The sequence below is a fragment of the Equus przewalskii genome, chromosome 22 (assembly GCF_037783145.1).
Source record: "Equus przewalskii isolate Varuska chromosome 22, EquPr2, whole genome shotgun sequence".
Lineage (NCBI taxonomy): Eukaryota > Metazoa > Chordata > Mammalia > Perissodactyla > Equidae > Equus > Equus przewalskii.
In genome coordinates, this window is record NC_091852.1 from 31490319 (window position 1) to 31506939 (window position 16621).

A 16621-nucleotide genomic window follows, 5' to 3' on the forward strand; every position below is an offset into this window, starting at 1 on the left:
TTTTTTTTTTCTTACATGTGAAAACACAAAGAAAAAAGTGCATAGCACAGTCCTCTAATAAAACTTTGGGGATCATTTTTATCAAGATGGCCACACATCTGTGAATATTAAAAATGAACTTTAGCACTTTTGTTCCTTATCATAATATTACCACCATCATTTCCTTCCCTATGAATGTTTTATACCTCACCCATTCTATGACCCAACCCAAAATAAATCTACTCCAGGCAAACCATGTGTGCTTATCTAAACAACGCAAGCAAGTATAAAAGATTAAGACAAACTTCCCACTAAAAATGAGAATGTTAAAAAAAAAAAAAAACTAGTTCAAGTTTCTTTTTTAACAATCTAAGTTTGCTTTAAATATTATTTTCCTGGATTCATTGTAAGCATTCGAGATTTCAAGAAAAGCACCCCTTTTGTAAAGCTTAATAAGCCCAGAAATATATTTATTATTTCAGAAACGTATGTGTAGATCAGATATACTCTAAGTTAAGCAAATTATTTGTAAGATTCAAAGGAAGTAGGTGATTTAGTTTTTGTTATAGTGATAATTGCTTCAAATGTTTCTGGTCTAGTTAATTAATTGTTGACCATCTATTATATTTCAGACCCATGCTGGAAAGAATTATAAATGTAAATGTATATTTATATACACACACAATGTATATAAATGTATACAAGTGCAGATGTACATTATTTTATATATGAAAATGTAAAATATTGGACCAAAGGGTTAAAAACAAACTCTAAAGATGATGTCCTGATTCACCTATGACTTTTGATGTTTGAGATTCACGAGCCAAATACAGACTTCAGAGGAAGGCATTCCTTTAGTGCAGTGAAGCTGAGAAGGGAAGATGGAGAATTCTGTTAAAAGTGACTCAGATAATTAAATTGTGTATCCTCTGTGGTCCTTCTAACTTTTCGGTTTATTTAACCAAAAAAAACCGCCTCAAAAGAAGAACTATTGATTTGGCCTCTTTTCTCTCTCACCAGACCAAGTCTGGTGCTACTTTGACACAAAAATAATAAATCAGCTTCACTTAGTTCTATGAACTGGAGTGCAACACCACTTATGACGAGTTGAAGGGCTGCATTTCTCCAAATCCCCACTCTGGTCCTTTAATTGGAGTTTTGCGAAGCCTCTCGTGGCATCACCAGCTGCAGTCAGGAAGGGGCTATTTGAAGCTCCATATGGAAATGAGACCAGAGCTGGTGGAGTTTTACACAATGTCATTCCACCCTTTCCCTGTGGAATAGGAACTGTTGGCAAAGCAGACATCCTCTCATAGTCAGAATAATCTCAGCTTTCTCCTTGGAAAACATACAAAAAAGAAAAAGAACATTCTAACATGCAACCATGAGGAATGCGCATTAAGATCCTGTTTAGAGGGATTAAAATCTGTATCTTGAATCAGCATTACTGACTGCCCTCCGTATGTCTGTCTGAACTAGTAGTTAGACAATCCATTTCTTCATTTTTGTCTAGTGATATTGGAAAGCCTACGGCATTCACTGAACTATATTAAGCAGCCAGTGAAAACCAAGTTGAATGGAATGTTCCAGAGTTATCCAAAGTTATCCAAAATGTTAGCCAGTAAATTCATCCTAACCCAAGTAAAAAAAACCATCCATTGCTATTCTTTTTTTCTCATTAACAAGTTTATTTTGGCTGCATTATCCTGACATCTATCGTGTCAGGATCACAATATATCAAAATATAACTATACCGATTCTTGTATGTACTGATTTTACAACTGATTTTTATAATATTTTTACCATGAAGAATAAAATTTAATAAAATCTGGCAAACTCATTTTGGAGTTATTTTAATGAATGACCTGTCCTTACATCCTCCTAATTTGCAAACCAAACAAGTTCAACGACCTCAAAAGTTGTGCCACATAAGGTGAGAAATAGTGCTGAGGAAATTTGAGGTTTCACAAACCCTTCAAGGATTTGCTAATGGCTCTTTCATCAGCATATGCCTATTATAGTTACTTTTGTCCCTCTAAAATGCTACCATTCAATTCAACAAGTCTAACAGGGATTTTGATAAAATTTTCCTGGGATGATCATTTGATATTTGTATGTTATCAATTGCAGATTATGACAAGATTTTGGCATTGAGATCTATGTGGTATTGCTGACTTTCGTATTCTGTGATGATAAATTCTATTGCACACAAATGAAACTAAATTGTGCATTTTGCACTAGTTGCACAGGAAGCTCATCCTTTTCAATAATGTAGGGGTGCTGACTGTAGCTTTCTTCAGGGATGGAAGTATCATGATGACAAAAAGATCTGACACCCTAACGCCATCACTGAAAGATAGCTGGTCCACTCTGCAGTGCAACACCCAGGGGTCAAGAGAAAAGAGATTTTCTCTGCCCCATATCTCTATCCTGCTCTCCCTTCTCTGACGATATTTTTTTTACCATCTTGCCTAATGCAACGTAGCACTGGGAGATGATTCCAGGACACAGGCTAAACAAGGGAAAGTAGCATAAAGTCCACAGAATTAAGAAATATTACATAGCATGTTTTACATTACTCAACTCTTCATCTTTTCCTTTCTGATACTCATCCTCCATCCACACAAAAATATAATACTTTGAAATGCAATTCTATGCTCTGGTGCTTAAAACCTTCCAATGGCAACACACTGCCTGTAAGACAAGTACAAATCCATTGCAGGGCACACAAGCCCAATTATTACCTGGTTGCTACTTCTTTCACTTTATAATCTAGAAATAGCAGATTACTACAGTTCTCTAATGCATATTACGATGAACCATGCATGCTGTTGTCCATAATCTTTCCTCTGCCTGCAGTCTTACAAATCTTGACCTTGCTGGCCCATACTTAAGACTTGGCTCATAGATATGTTCTCCAGAAATCTACCCATGAACTCATGGGTCCCTCCTGAACTCCCCAGACTGAACAATGGGCCCTTCTTGTTGAACCCATAGCACTCTCTGCTGTCTTCCATTATAGAATGTATCATAGTGGGTTTTCTTCATCTTTCCTTCTTAGGAAACTGTGAACACCTCAAGGTCAAAAGAAAAAATGTGTTCACCAATATTTTATTCCTCTCTCTGCTGCCCCTCACCTCCACCTTCCAGGATGGCAGAGGGTGGAGAGAGAGAGACCCAGGAAAGCAGAGACGAAGATAACAGAAATATGTAGAGAGAAAACAGGGTCCCCAGGGGAATTCTAGAGAAAAACAAATGCTTAAAATAAAACAAACCCCATTACAGGAGATTGTCTGGGTATGTCTCTTGCTTGCAACCTGAAAGAATAAAATGAATACAACACTCAGTAAATGTTCATGGGGTAGCTTCCTGGTGAATGATAAGTATCCTCTCTGTTTTCACAACAGGCTCTATTTCCTCCTGCAATCATTTTTCTTACACGGACTGCCTGTTCCTACTCTCTAGGCCCATTCAGACCAATATCTCTCTAAGCCTGGGTAAAACCCCATTGTCTCTATGAAGCCTGCTCTGTCTACTCCTGGAAACATTGTTTTTATCACCTCTGAAACTCTAGGATACTGACTTTTATTCTCACCATTCATAAATATTTTATGGCTTTCTTTCCTTCATGTTTATTTAATCTCAAAAAAATCCTGTCTGGTTAAATATGTTGATAATTCTGTTGTGGCTCAAACCACTGATACTCATATTTGGTGCTGACAGCAAATGAAATTAATGTTTAATTAAATGATTTTCTCTTTTCTCTGGCTTCCCTTTCTGTTGGAATATTCATAAACCTATGGAAAACAATTGGTTAGATTTGTATTTCTTTTAGACTTCTTTTACCCATCCACGTATTCTTATAAAAAACTGGAATTTCAAGCATCTGAGGGTAGACAAAGGAGCTGTTTATAGGCAAGGGAAAGCTTACTTCACCTAAAATAATTTGAAAATATTTTATATACAAATTTTCTAAGTGATCTTGGGAAAGTATATTTTCTCTTTGTATTTTAGATTCCTCCCTGTAAAATGAAGCATTAGATGACGAAGGAATCTTTCCAAATAAAAATGTCCAATGTGTGTAAACCCATAATTTCTTGATTCAAATGGTGTTAAAGAGTAGTATTACATGGTTAAATTATTAATCTAAAGATCATTGAACATATGTAGCAGAGATGAATCTCAATCCACAACTCAAACGCACAAGGAATATGTTTATTTTCTATAATTGTCTATAATTGAACAATTTCTATTTTGTGCTTCATTCTATCTGGATGGCAGAAACTTACTCTCAGTCACCTTGGAGTTTCTTCCCCTCCTTTCCCCAAGATGTGCTTAAGTTCTGGGTTTACAGAGCACCAAAGCAATGGGATTGTAGTAGGGATCAAGTGCTCAATAATGGCTGTCCACAGTGGTATTCACTGAGACACATAATATTGCTACATCATTCTCCACAGGTTACACCAAGTCATCCATCCCTCACCCTGTCCATAAGCCCCCGCCCCCGAAGTCCAGGACCTCGCTGCTCATGTCAGAATGGAAACCATTCTGCTGTACTCGTGACACTACAAGTGTCAAGAAACTCTACAAATCTGTCTCAAGACCCATCTAAACACACACATAATCCATTCTTCACTAGGTTTTCATCTCTTCCCTGAAGCCCTCTCCCCAGGATCTTTTCCATCCACTCTCTCTGGAACCCACCCTTCTGTTGAGGACAATTAGTTTCACATTCTCATCACTTTCTCTCCCAACTCTTCCTCCGCTCCACACACTCTCTCTCTCTAGAGAGAGAGAGAGATCAATCTAGATAGATAGATAGATAACTTGCAATAATTAAGTATAAAAATTAAGTAAAAAATTAAGTATAAAAAATACACATAAAGTGCCTAATTCCACATATGACTCAATGTTAGAAGCTCAATAAATGTTAAGCACTACTTCTTCTATTACTTTTACTTCTTTGAATAGTTATTGCAGTGATGTTCAAAAATGAAATATATATAAAAACACAGACATGTACACAAAAGTTACAGTGAGAAATATCCTTCTCATCCAGTTACCCCTTTGTCCAGTTTCCCTGTTTGTCCCCCAAGAGATAACCATGATAGAGTTGTTTTTTTAGTCAAAGATAGTGAAATAAAATTAATGACATCCATAAAAGAGGGAGTTTAGGATATTTATTTTCATATATTCAGACATATTTATAACACTGTTGCCGAAACATTACATCATACTTTGTCAAATATTTATGGAGCACTTCCACAGACACTCTTCTAATGCTTTCAAAATATTAACCCAGTTATTTCTCATCAACACTATGAGCAAGGTGTTACTGGTAGCCTCCTCTGACAGAAGGGGAAACTGAGGCTCAGAGACTAAGACTTGGAAAGAGAAAGTGAGATTTAATTTTTAGGCCTTCTACCCTAACACAGCTATTATAATTTATATATGTACTCATCTAGCCTTTGCATATACATGTACTTCAACATTCTTTTTAACTGTTTTGATTTCTTCATGAATTGTCAAAAGTCAGAAATGCCATTATCCTCAGAAATACTTTGGCTAGCCTAAGAAACAATTTATGGAGAATAGGGTTGAATGAGGGAGCATCCACAGACTCTCTTGAGCATGAGCAGTAATCAAATATGTTTCCATTTAATCTTCATCTTTGAAAACACTGTTTTTTAAAAAAAAATCATTGACCATTGCATAAAATCCAGAATGCTAAGGTCTAGTAATAATGATGATTTACACTTAAAAAACACACCCAGTGTCTCCCTCTGTATCCTCACAGCAATTCTATTGGGATAACCTTCTTATTACTATCCCTGTTGCTTATTTTTCTCCTTTAATCCATCTTTTGCAATGTCATATATCTTCCCAAAATGCAAAATAATGGAATGCATCTTTTTTAGAAAGTTTGAATATTTTCCAAACATTTTGAGTTTAACTTTTCAAAATATTTAAAATTTCCTAGGGGCCGGCCCAGTGGCAAAGTGGTTAAGTCCACACATTCAGCTTCTTGGTGGCCCAGGGTTCACCAGTTCAGATCCCAGGTGGGGACATGGCACTGCTTGGCACGCCATGCTGTGGCAGGCGTCCCTCATAGGAAGTAGAGGAAGATGGGCACAGATGATAGCTCAGGGCCAGGCTTCCTCAGCAAAAAGAGGAGGATTGGCAGCAGTTAGCTCAGGGCTAAGCTTCCTCAAAAAAAAAAAAAAAGAGTTGGACTAGAATAAAGAGACTGAAATATTAAAAAATAAAATAAAATAAAATTTCCTAAATCATAGATTCATATATTATATAAATATATGTATGTATAAGCAATATATGTAATATAATCCTTCTATTATACTATATATAATAAACTATCACCATGCAAAGTAAGGCATTCAATTTTCAACCTCCATTTGTAGCCTCATCTTTTACTTCCTGACTTCGCCTGCCCTCACCCAGGTATTCAATTATAGTCAATTATTTGCTATCATCTGAATAAAATATTTGATTTCCATGCCTTTGTTTATATTGATCCCTTCTCCACTGATGGAATCCTATTCTTCCTTTAAGACTCAACTCAAATATTACCTACTTAACTTTCAAGACAAATATAATTTGAATTTGGAAGTCTCCCAATCATAGCAATGTGCTTCCACAGTGCTGGCGTGTGTGGCATATGGCACATTTTATTATTTCTTCATGTGCCTAATGGATTTCTCATTGTGTCCTGACATAGTACCTGGAATACAGTAAGTACAGAATAAAAGATTATAAGATCCATGAATGATAGTGAGATGGCATAGCAGGAACTATTACTTGTATTTAACAGATGAAGCATTTTGCAAAAGTAAAAACGGCTTGCTGAGGGCTACAGACTAACTCCTTTATGATATTACACAGCTATATGAGCACAAGAGAAAGCTAGCTTCCCAAATGTTCCCACCTTTCTCATGATGTGTGACAGGAATTGAAGAATGACAAAGCTGGCGGAAAAATCCAGGTATTTGCAAAGAATACTAGGGCCAATTTGGAGGGACCGAATCGTGAATACTTTAAATTTATGACCACAAATCTCAATGGGCTCTGAGAATTACCTATATACACTCCTGGTCAACTGAGACAGCTATTTCCCATCACCCTTACGCCTCTCCTAAATCTCAAAAGCTGACCCTCCATCTTACTTCAGTAAAAAGGCAGATGTACCTGCAACAGAGCCTTACTGCAAAGCAGGGTGGATGGATGGGTGAGACAGCCAGATCTATGATCAGAGAGGAAAGGGGATCTTATTTTGACATGGACTCCACCGACTGCAAGGGCTTAGTATCTCGACTTGGCAAAAAGAGGTCAGTGTCCTGTTCTGTCTTTATTCTGTATCCTTACCAGATAATGTTCCCAGAGAGGAGATCTGAGATGTATTGCTCTTGTGTCATCTCAACGAGTTCTCTGGATCAACGTTTATAAAAATAGGAAGAATGACTAATGATAGGAAGGAGACCTGAAAGAATGGAGGGGACTTACCAGTGGGTAAAAGAAGACGGAGCTCACGTTTTTCCATGATGGTGAGACAGCCTTCTTGGCACATCTTTAAGACATCAGTTGGATATTCTGTTGCCGCATGATGAAAAGAAGGAACTCTTTATTTCTTAGATTTCTTTAGGGTAGCACAAACTCTTTCTTAGTTAGATTTCCTTTCAGTGGTTATAAGAGATGATAAGGGCTGTTGAAGCTTAGGGGAGATTCTAGGTGACACCCTTTCCAATAGTTAAGGTCACTTAGGTCTGCACTTTATACAGTACAGAACATTCTGCATCCATTGTACTTGCTTATATGACTGTCTACTCCCACAAACTATGAGTTCGTGCGTATTCCCAATGCCTAGTATACTGCTAAACATATAGCAGATACTCAATAAATGCTTATTGAGTGAACATATACTTGTATGATTTTGCTTGTGCTAGGAATTTGGATGGAACTTCAACTCAGAATGAAGTAGAATGCACCATATTTTCAGGAAGGTTAGCAATGTGAAATCATTATAAGTTATTGATATGATTTGTATACTACCTCATAGGACACATACAACTTGAGGCGGTGCTAGAAACTTAGTACTAAGAAAAGACTAGGAATTTTAAATTCTTTTTTAAAAGTAAGATCTAATAGAGAATTGTAATTTCAGAAAGGACTCCTATGTTCTTGGCTTGATCCTTTCACATTTTGGGAAAAAAAAATTTTAATATGTCACTTTCACCATAGATGGCCACTACTAATGACTAGATTTAATTATTATCTGTAAGATTTGCTGTATTGTTTATTAGAAATGTCTTCAGAAGGATGGATTATTATTTCTTGAGTGTATTTCAGCCTTAATAGGTTTGTAGTGGTGATCTGGCTTATTTATAAAGCAGGAAGAACAGACAAGTTGAGAGTCTCCTGTATAATTTTTTCCTCTTTGATTCTGGCTCATTTATAACCCATTGGTGTAGTGTTAGAGTGACATTGCCAGATCGAAGCATCTTCACAGAAAATGAAAACAGACTTCAATCAAGATTAAAGCAGAAAGAAATGACTTTCCCTTAAGTCATTGCTTTTTACTTCTGTGGGTGCATGTTTTCTGCTTCCTGAGGGATTGGCAGTACAGTGCATGATGTTATCCTTAGCTTCTTACATCGCTGACAGCCTTATAGGGTTCTGCATGGGAATATACTTGGTTAGTTTATTATAGAGAGAACATACTCCTAAAAAGAAGGTTCTTTATCATTTTCTATCTGATCTTGAGTTGGTCAAACTAGTCCCTGATAGTTAGAGAAAGTTCAAATATTTAGCCTTGCCAAACACAGGGCTTCTAACATTTTAATTGAAAGTTTAATGCTGTCTGATTTTGTTTTGATATTGCTCAAGGATCCAGTCAAGTGAAATACATAATTCCTTTAGGTTCAAGACACAAGCCTTAGAGAGAAATGTCTTCGCAATTATTTCTATGTTGCAGGAAATTTAAATTCTAATTTTGCATCAACCTCCAATAGGTAGGTCAACTTACCTTTTTGTAGGGCATTGTTCTCTCATCCAATACAATTGTGCTCAACTAGGTACCTTCAGAGATCACAGCAATGGCACGTTTTACTGAGGAGTTCAAGTGACTGCTGGTTATGAGGAAATTCCTGGGCTTCCATCCTCACTCAGAGTCCATTCACTGACCTGTTGATTCAGCTGGACTCTTTAAATACTTAAAACTAATAGACTTCTGAGCGTCAACAGGGCTTGGATTTTTAGTCAAGAGAAGCCTGAGACAGAAGTATGAAAAAATGTGGAGACTGGCATAGGGACCACTGTTTGCAATCCCGTCATTACAGGGAGACATTTTGTGGTTTACAAGAAACGTTCAAACCTCTGATCTGGCAGAGACCTGCCATCCTAGACTGATTTTGTCATCAGTAGTCTATTTGGCACAGAAACAGTCATTATATGGATTCCACTTTTCCTATTCTTGAACATTATTCTTTAATTACTTACAGGAATCCACCAGTCTGTTGATAACTTTGTTTAGGCCATACTGTTTAGCTGGTCAAGTCTGTCTTTTCTGTCCTCTATTCTTCCAAACTCTCACTTCTCTGTAGGATCCCAAGTTCCTCTCCAGGCTCTCAGCCACTTCATCCCTCTATCTGTAGAGGAAGAACTTCAGGTTCTCCAGGGTGCGGATGGATGAGGCCTTGAGGAAGCCAGAAGAGTTTTCATACTAAGTTGATAGAATCCAAACAGTAAATGGGGGAGAATTTTCCCACAGTCATGACTCACTTTCTACATGTGCAAATATTTAAGTTACAGGTGGTATTTTCAGAATTCACAACCAAAGGCAGACTTCCAAAGTTTCCCACAGGCAGACTTCACTATACTTAACGGTTTAGGAATGCATGCTTGTCCAGTTAGTTAAGTAGTTAGTTGGTTATATGCAAAACTAATACGTTGCTTACTAAAAGTTAGGAAGTAAACATATCCCAGAGGAAATAAGCACAAACTGTTGTCAGGCAGACCTGGGCAAAAATCCCAGCTCTGTCACTAACTAGATTTTTTAATATGAGCAAGTTTAGTTTAGTACTTTAACACTTATTTTTCTCTTCTATAAAATGGGGAATAATTCTGGCCTCTTAGATGTGAGACAAATCTAGAAGGGACATCTGTCAACGCATTATGATAGAGTTGATCTTGCTGTTCAGATTAACAAGGCAGGCATCTCTTCTGTCCTTGTGACTCCAAGTGGATCCTGAAAATTGACTGATGAAAACAACTTTCCAATTTAGAAGGCCATCCTTTGAAGATTACCACTTAACAAGGTTGCTTGAAGTACAAATAAGAGCATGGATAAAGCACATTACACTGTACCTGTACACAGTAGGCACTTAGCCAATGCTAACCTTTCATCTTTATGATGTTAATAACTACAGTAATGATAATAAGCTGTGATGCAAAAATCTGGGTCATAATGAAAATGTGATGAGGCTAGTGGTCAGACTGGACACCTGGGAGCGGGACATTGGTCAGATCACCACAGTCTGGAGTTTGGCCCTAGTGTGTTGGCTCAGTAAACACAGTATTGGTCACTACTGGAGGATGATTCACAACCAGTAACTCAGAAACAACAGATGTAATAATTTACAATGAGAAATGTAGTTATCACACACAAATATTCTAGTATTCACAATTCCATTTGGCAGAAGAGATCAGGGTGAAACAAGGTTCACATGAGAGTGGAGTCAGAACCAAGGTAGAAAGCTGGATGATCTTAAAAATGAAGGTTTCCACTCTTCATCAAGCTGGTGAATCCACAGCCGCTGTTGGAATTAACTTATCACATGGATCATAAGGACAAGATAGTATATAGAGGAGCCAGAACATTCTATCGCTTATACACCGCCTGTGATACACTGCTGATGACACACTGCCAATGGGTCTCAGTACTTTTTTCTTCCCCTTTTCTGTTCTCTAAGTTGAACAATCTCCTTCCATTGCCATTTCATTCCTTCTTCCCCTCTTTTATCCTTCCTTTCCTTTTGCTTTATGTGTTTTTCTTTCTTTCTTTTCTTTTTTTTTTTTTTTGAGGAAGATTAGCCCTGAGCTAACTGCTGCCAATCCTCCTCTTTTTGCTGACTGGCCCTGAGCTAACATCCATGCCCATCTTCCTCTACTTTATGTGTGGGACGCCTACCACAGCATGGACTGCCAAGCAGTGCCATGTCCGCACCCGGGATCCGAACCGGAGAACCCTGGGCCACCAAAGCAGAACATGGGAACTTAACCGCTGCACCACCCAGGCTGGCCCCTGTTTTTCTTTCGTTAGTCTTTTTTTCCTCTTCTTTTTTTAGGCAGGATAAAACACATTTGAATAACTACAGCTTGTATATGTTAACAAAGCCATTCTCCTTTACTCCAGTTCAATGACCCTCCTTGGCTACTCAAGATTCACATGTTGACACTGTGAGTTGTATTTGTAGTTGACTGATCTCATTAAATGTACAATTTGGGCTGATTTATTTCTTAGAGCTAAGATTAACTTCATATTCCAGAGGTAACATGGTTTACTCCCATTATGTATATTAGGAACATACTTCTTAACAGATCAATTAAACTCATAAAGCATCTGAAGCATTCCAGCCCCATAGAAATGAGTGACTGACATATAATAATTTTCTCTGAGAAAGGCTTCAGAGTTGAACCTAAAATGCTAGAAACCGAAGTCCTCTGACTCTCCAAATGCTCCTATCATCCCCAGCTTCCATGAGCCAGCTGGCCAGTGATGCTGGCTCCCAGGTCTGAGGGTGACTAGCTTCCACACTGTGAAAAAGAACGGGACGGACTTTAGGCTTCCGACAAGGAAGTGGTCTACCTGCTTCCCTTTTCATTGTCCTTTATGACTCCCAGTCAGAATTTTTCTCTTTCTTTACGCACTGTGGCCTAGTCTAGAGATTTCTATACAGAATGTTTTAATTTTTCCTAAAGTGTTTCTATTTGGGTAACAATAGCATCTACCTCCATATAATTGTTGTATGTGTAGGGAGGGATTAAAATGATATAATACATGGAAATAATTTAACAGAGTGCCTGAAAAATATTAAGTGCTCATAATCCCCTGCCTCCTCATACTCTAAACAACAAGCACCATGAAAGTGACATTGCATTCCTAGCACTTAGCACAGTGCCCAGAAGACGGTCAGTGGTCAATAATAGTGGCTGAATGAATGAATGAAAGAATGATGAGAACGAAAGAGGAATCAAAACACCCTTTCACGTGGCTTCCTTCTCCTTTTTAAACTTAGAGTCCCAGTGCCTTTTGTCCTTTCCCAGCCAAGAATCCCAAAGGAGAAGAGTGAGCATTGCCTGGGAGAACAGAAGCTAGCGAAACATTGTTGGTTCTAGCACAAAAGTTTTTGTTTTCCCTTTTTCTTAAACTTAAATTCTCATATCGTTGTTTAATACAAAAATTGTGTTTCAAACTATTCTATAACCTCTTATTCTTATTCATAACTTTATTCATAACCTCTGGCATCAAACCTTTACCCCAGGAGTTTCGAATATTTATGACAGTGCTTCTCAAAAGTTGGTCTACAGACCACCTGCATCAGAACCACCTGAATGCTTATTTAAAAGTCACATTCAGGAGAAACACTTCCCTGCTTTATGGAATCAGAATTTCTGTGGCTAAAACCCCAAATCTCCAAATTATTTTCTGCACATTAAGTTTGTATGCCATTGCTGGGAAAAAAGAAAAAATTGTACATGGATACTAAGGATAGTAGGTTTTTTTTTTCAGGGTTAAAAAAAGTTTCACCTACTATTAAGGGAAAACGAGAATCAGGCTTTCTTGAGCATTTAATCACAGGGGTTAGAGCTACAATACACTAGACATTAGTGTTGCAGAAAACCAGAGCTGGACAAAGTAGTTAATGTGATAAAAACAGATTTTATTCAGGAACTATTGCAACAGGAGAAAAGAGACCTCAGTAGAGAACTGGGCTCCATTCTGAATATAGTATGGACTAGTGGGGATTTACAGTAAGAGCAGGGTGAAGGTCAGTAGACAGAAAATTACCAAGAGGAGATATCAGGAGTAGGGAGGACTTTGGCTCAACTGACCTAACAGGATTTTTGCTGAAGTCAGCCCAGCGTGATCAGATATCAAGATGAGGATGGGGAATTCGACCAGATATTGAGGATGATCAAATATCAAAGGTGGGGAATTCTCTTTACGCTGACTTGGCAGGATCCTTGCTAAAACTGGGCAGTTTCACAAGGACAGATGCCAAAGTCAAAGCCTAGTTGAGAAGATAGCTTAGAGGAGCCTGACTAAAGTCTGGTCAAGGAGAGGGTATTTGTCACTAGTCCTGTGAGCCTATTTAAATTCAAAGTTATTAACACTAAATCTACATATCCAGTTTATCAGGCACACCAACCGCATTTCAAGGATTCAAAGCCACATATGACTAGCGGCCACAGTACTAGGCAGCACACAGTTCCATCATCACAGAAAATTCTTACTGCTCTGGAGAAAAGAGTTTCTCAGACCTGGGGTAGGGTCAGTGAGGACAATGGCACAAAAGCTAGGAGAACTCTAAAGAGCTATATGGACATCGCCACCCTAAATTTGCACACAGGGTCAGAGAGAGGAGAGGAATTGCAAAAGAACTAATACATGCCAGGAACCATGTCCTTGCTGGGTAGCTGCTTCCAGAAATGACGCCAAGGAAGGGGAAGAACAACACTGGTGGACAGCTAGTCTTCTTGCCACAGCCAACTACAAATCTTCAGAAAAAAGTGCTGAATTCACAAATGTATTGAATTTGAAAGACAAAAAATGGGCTAGGTTTCTCCTTGTGTTGGAAGTGGTGAGTGGAAAGCAGCAGTTCAGCTGGAATTAGAATTTGAAAGGCAAAGAGGGCCAAGGAATCAACTCCACCTGCCACAGACCCAGTAGGCATTTGGAACCCAGGTCTTCTGAGTCTCAATATCATGGAATTGGGCTCTTCTGGCAATTTCACGAAGACAGGTATCCAGACTGTTAAAACTCATCAGAACAAATACTGTGCATATAAATTGGACCCCAATAAAAATTAAACAAAAAATGTAATATGTTGTATTTAATCCTCAAAATCATCCTATGGGAAAAACACAGGTCATCGTGTTTAAGAAACTTGTCACATTATGCTTTGTAAGGAGCTTATAGCAACTTACTTTTTCAAAATGGTAATTTCATATTATCTCCATTTCCCCTCCTCTGAACACAGACACCTCGAGGTAATTGCTGTGGAAGAAAGATAAATAAACTATAGATCATGTATGCAGAGTACTGGAATCTAGACTCTGGGCCAGGAAAGAAGGTACTGAGTCAGCACAACTGTGGTTTATGTTTAAGAACAATGACCTAGGAGGCATTTGGAGTCCAGATCTTTTGAAGTCACGCACCAGCCATCTTAGTTTGTAAGTCATCAGTATGAACAATATTTCTATTATTCAGCCTTCAACCCGATCCTCAGTTACATCTATCTGAGACAGGGGAAGTACTAAAGCCAAAATTAAATTACAGGCACCACTACAGAGAGGCACAGCCCCTTATTTGAGGATGAAACAAAATATCAGAGAGCCACCGAAGGATAATCCGGACTTCCGAAATTAGCGGGCGATAAACCGAAAAGTCCAGATATTGTTCTCTATCATCTGTCAACAAGAACCACTTTCCTTTACGTTTTTTCATGTCTCAAATTTTCAAGGATTAGTTTAAAATTACAGGAGGCATGGAGTTTTAATTAAAAATAGATGGAATAGATTTTTGCACTGGAAAATGGAGCAGACTGGGATGCTTAATAAAATCAATTAATCCTTGTACTGTAATTCTGTGAATTTATACTGCTCTATGGCTAAGTCTTATTTTCATTATCTTGTATTCTTAATGTAACAAAAATGTTATATAGATCTAAACTTTGATAGCATATTGCTATTAACAAAAGTCAATAATATTGCAGAAGGTTTATTATCTAATTAAGGAAAGGTAGTGCTTCAAGGAGGAAAGCAACCACAAATGCAGATTATTTCAGAGCAAAGCAGGAGAGGAAGCTGCTTCAGAAAGGAAGGTTGTTGCTTATGACAGAAAAGATCACACCAGTGCTCCCAAAAGGAAGGTATTTTGTGAAGACAAGAAAAGAGTTTAGCTGCATTAAGAGACAAGATCCAGGAGTTCACTTAATGATTAAACATGGAATACCGTACTATGAAGACAATATTTAAATACCAGAGCTCTAGCAGCTAAAAGTAGCTGAATATTTGAAGAACAGATAAGGTTAAAACTGTTATCAAAAATCAAGTTAGACATACGCAGTTTATCGTTTGTTATCACTTTCTTTCCTTTCTCTATCATGTATTTTTTTCCCTTATTTTTCCCTGTAGAAAGTAACCAAATCATCAATTATTTATTGAATGCTTATCCTAGGCCAGGCATTCTTCTAGGAACTGTGATGTCCTTGCCATCAAAGAGTTCATAACATTGTTGGGAATGGGAAGTGGGAGAAAATAAATGCATTAAAAAAGGAGTGGCTAGACAAGATTTAAGACTTTCAAAGCAGTAGGTGAAAAGTCACGAGGCAGCTCCTGTTTCACTGTCTGAGGAATCCTCTACCTGTTGATACCTAGCAATTCAGAGGTACCAGTGATCACCTCAACCTTGAATGATTACAGAAGACTTCATTTAATTTTCATTTTACTTTATTTGTATTGGAGTGCAATATAGATACAGAAAGATGCACAGATCTTAAGTATTCAGTTCTACGAGTTTTGACAGCTATATACACGTGAGAAAGCACCAGCAAAACTAGACATCAAATATTACCATCACCCCAGAAAGATCACTCATGGCCCCTTCTAGACAATCTCATCTCTCCCATCCTGCCCTCAGAGGCAACTATTTTCTGGTTTCTATCACCATAAATTAGTTTTGCCTGTTCTCGGACTTTATATAAACTGGATCATAGACTATGACCTATTTTAATTCTGGCTTCTTTGGATCAACAAAAAGTTCCTGAGATCCATCCATGTTGTTGTATATATTAGTACTTTGTTCCTTTCTAACGCCAATTAGTTATGCTACTGTTTCTTGGTTATCCATCCAGTGAAAGTCCATATTCTTAAAACTAACAGTATTAGTTTTCCATTGCAACATAACAAAGCACCACAAACTTCATCATCTCCCAGTTCTTTAAGTCAGGCTTAGGCTCAGATAGGCTTGACTGAGTCCTCTGCTCAGGGTCTCAAAAGGCCTAAACCAAGGAGTTGACCTGCCGGGCTCTCATTTGGAGGCTCAGGGAAGAATCCACTCCCTTGGGTTATTGGAAGAATTCAGTTGCTTATGGCTGTGGTCTGAGGTTCCCATCTCCTGGCTGGTAGTCCACTGGGGCCCCTTTTGGCTCCTAGACAACACCTGCATTCCTCATCATTTGACCCCTCCCCATCATCAAGCCAACAAAGGCACATCAAATCCTTCCTGTGCTTAGAATCTGATTTTCCCTCTGCCTTCCTCTTTTGAAAACAACTAGAGAAATTTCTCTGCTTTTAAAGTCTCACAGGACAATCTCCCCATTAAGGTCAACACTGCCATAAAAGGTAA

General features: G+C 38.0%; 1 long non-coding RNA gene across 1 annotated transcript; it reads right to left on the minus strand.

Annotated features, from left to right (window-relative positions):
• Positions 1-5174: 5174 nt before the first annotated feature.
• LOC139078752 (uncharacterized) lies at positions 5175-10371 on the minus strand. Its single transcript, XR_011531799.1, has 3 exons — positions 9017-10371; positions 7498-7584; positions 5175-6718 (listed from the first exon to the last, which is right to left on the minus strand). It is a non-coding gene; the product is annotated as an uncharacterized lncRNA (long non-coding RNA).
• Positions 10372-16621: the final 6250 nt, after the last annotated feature.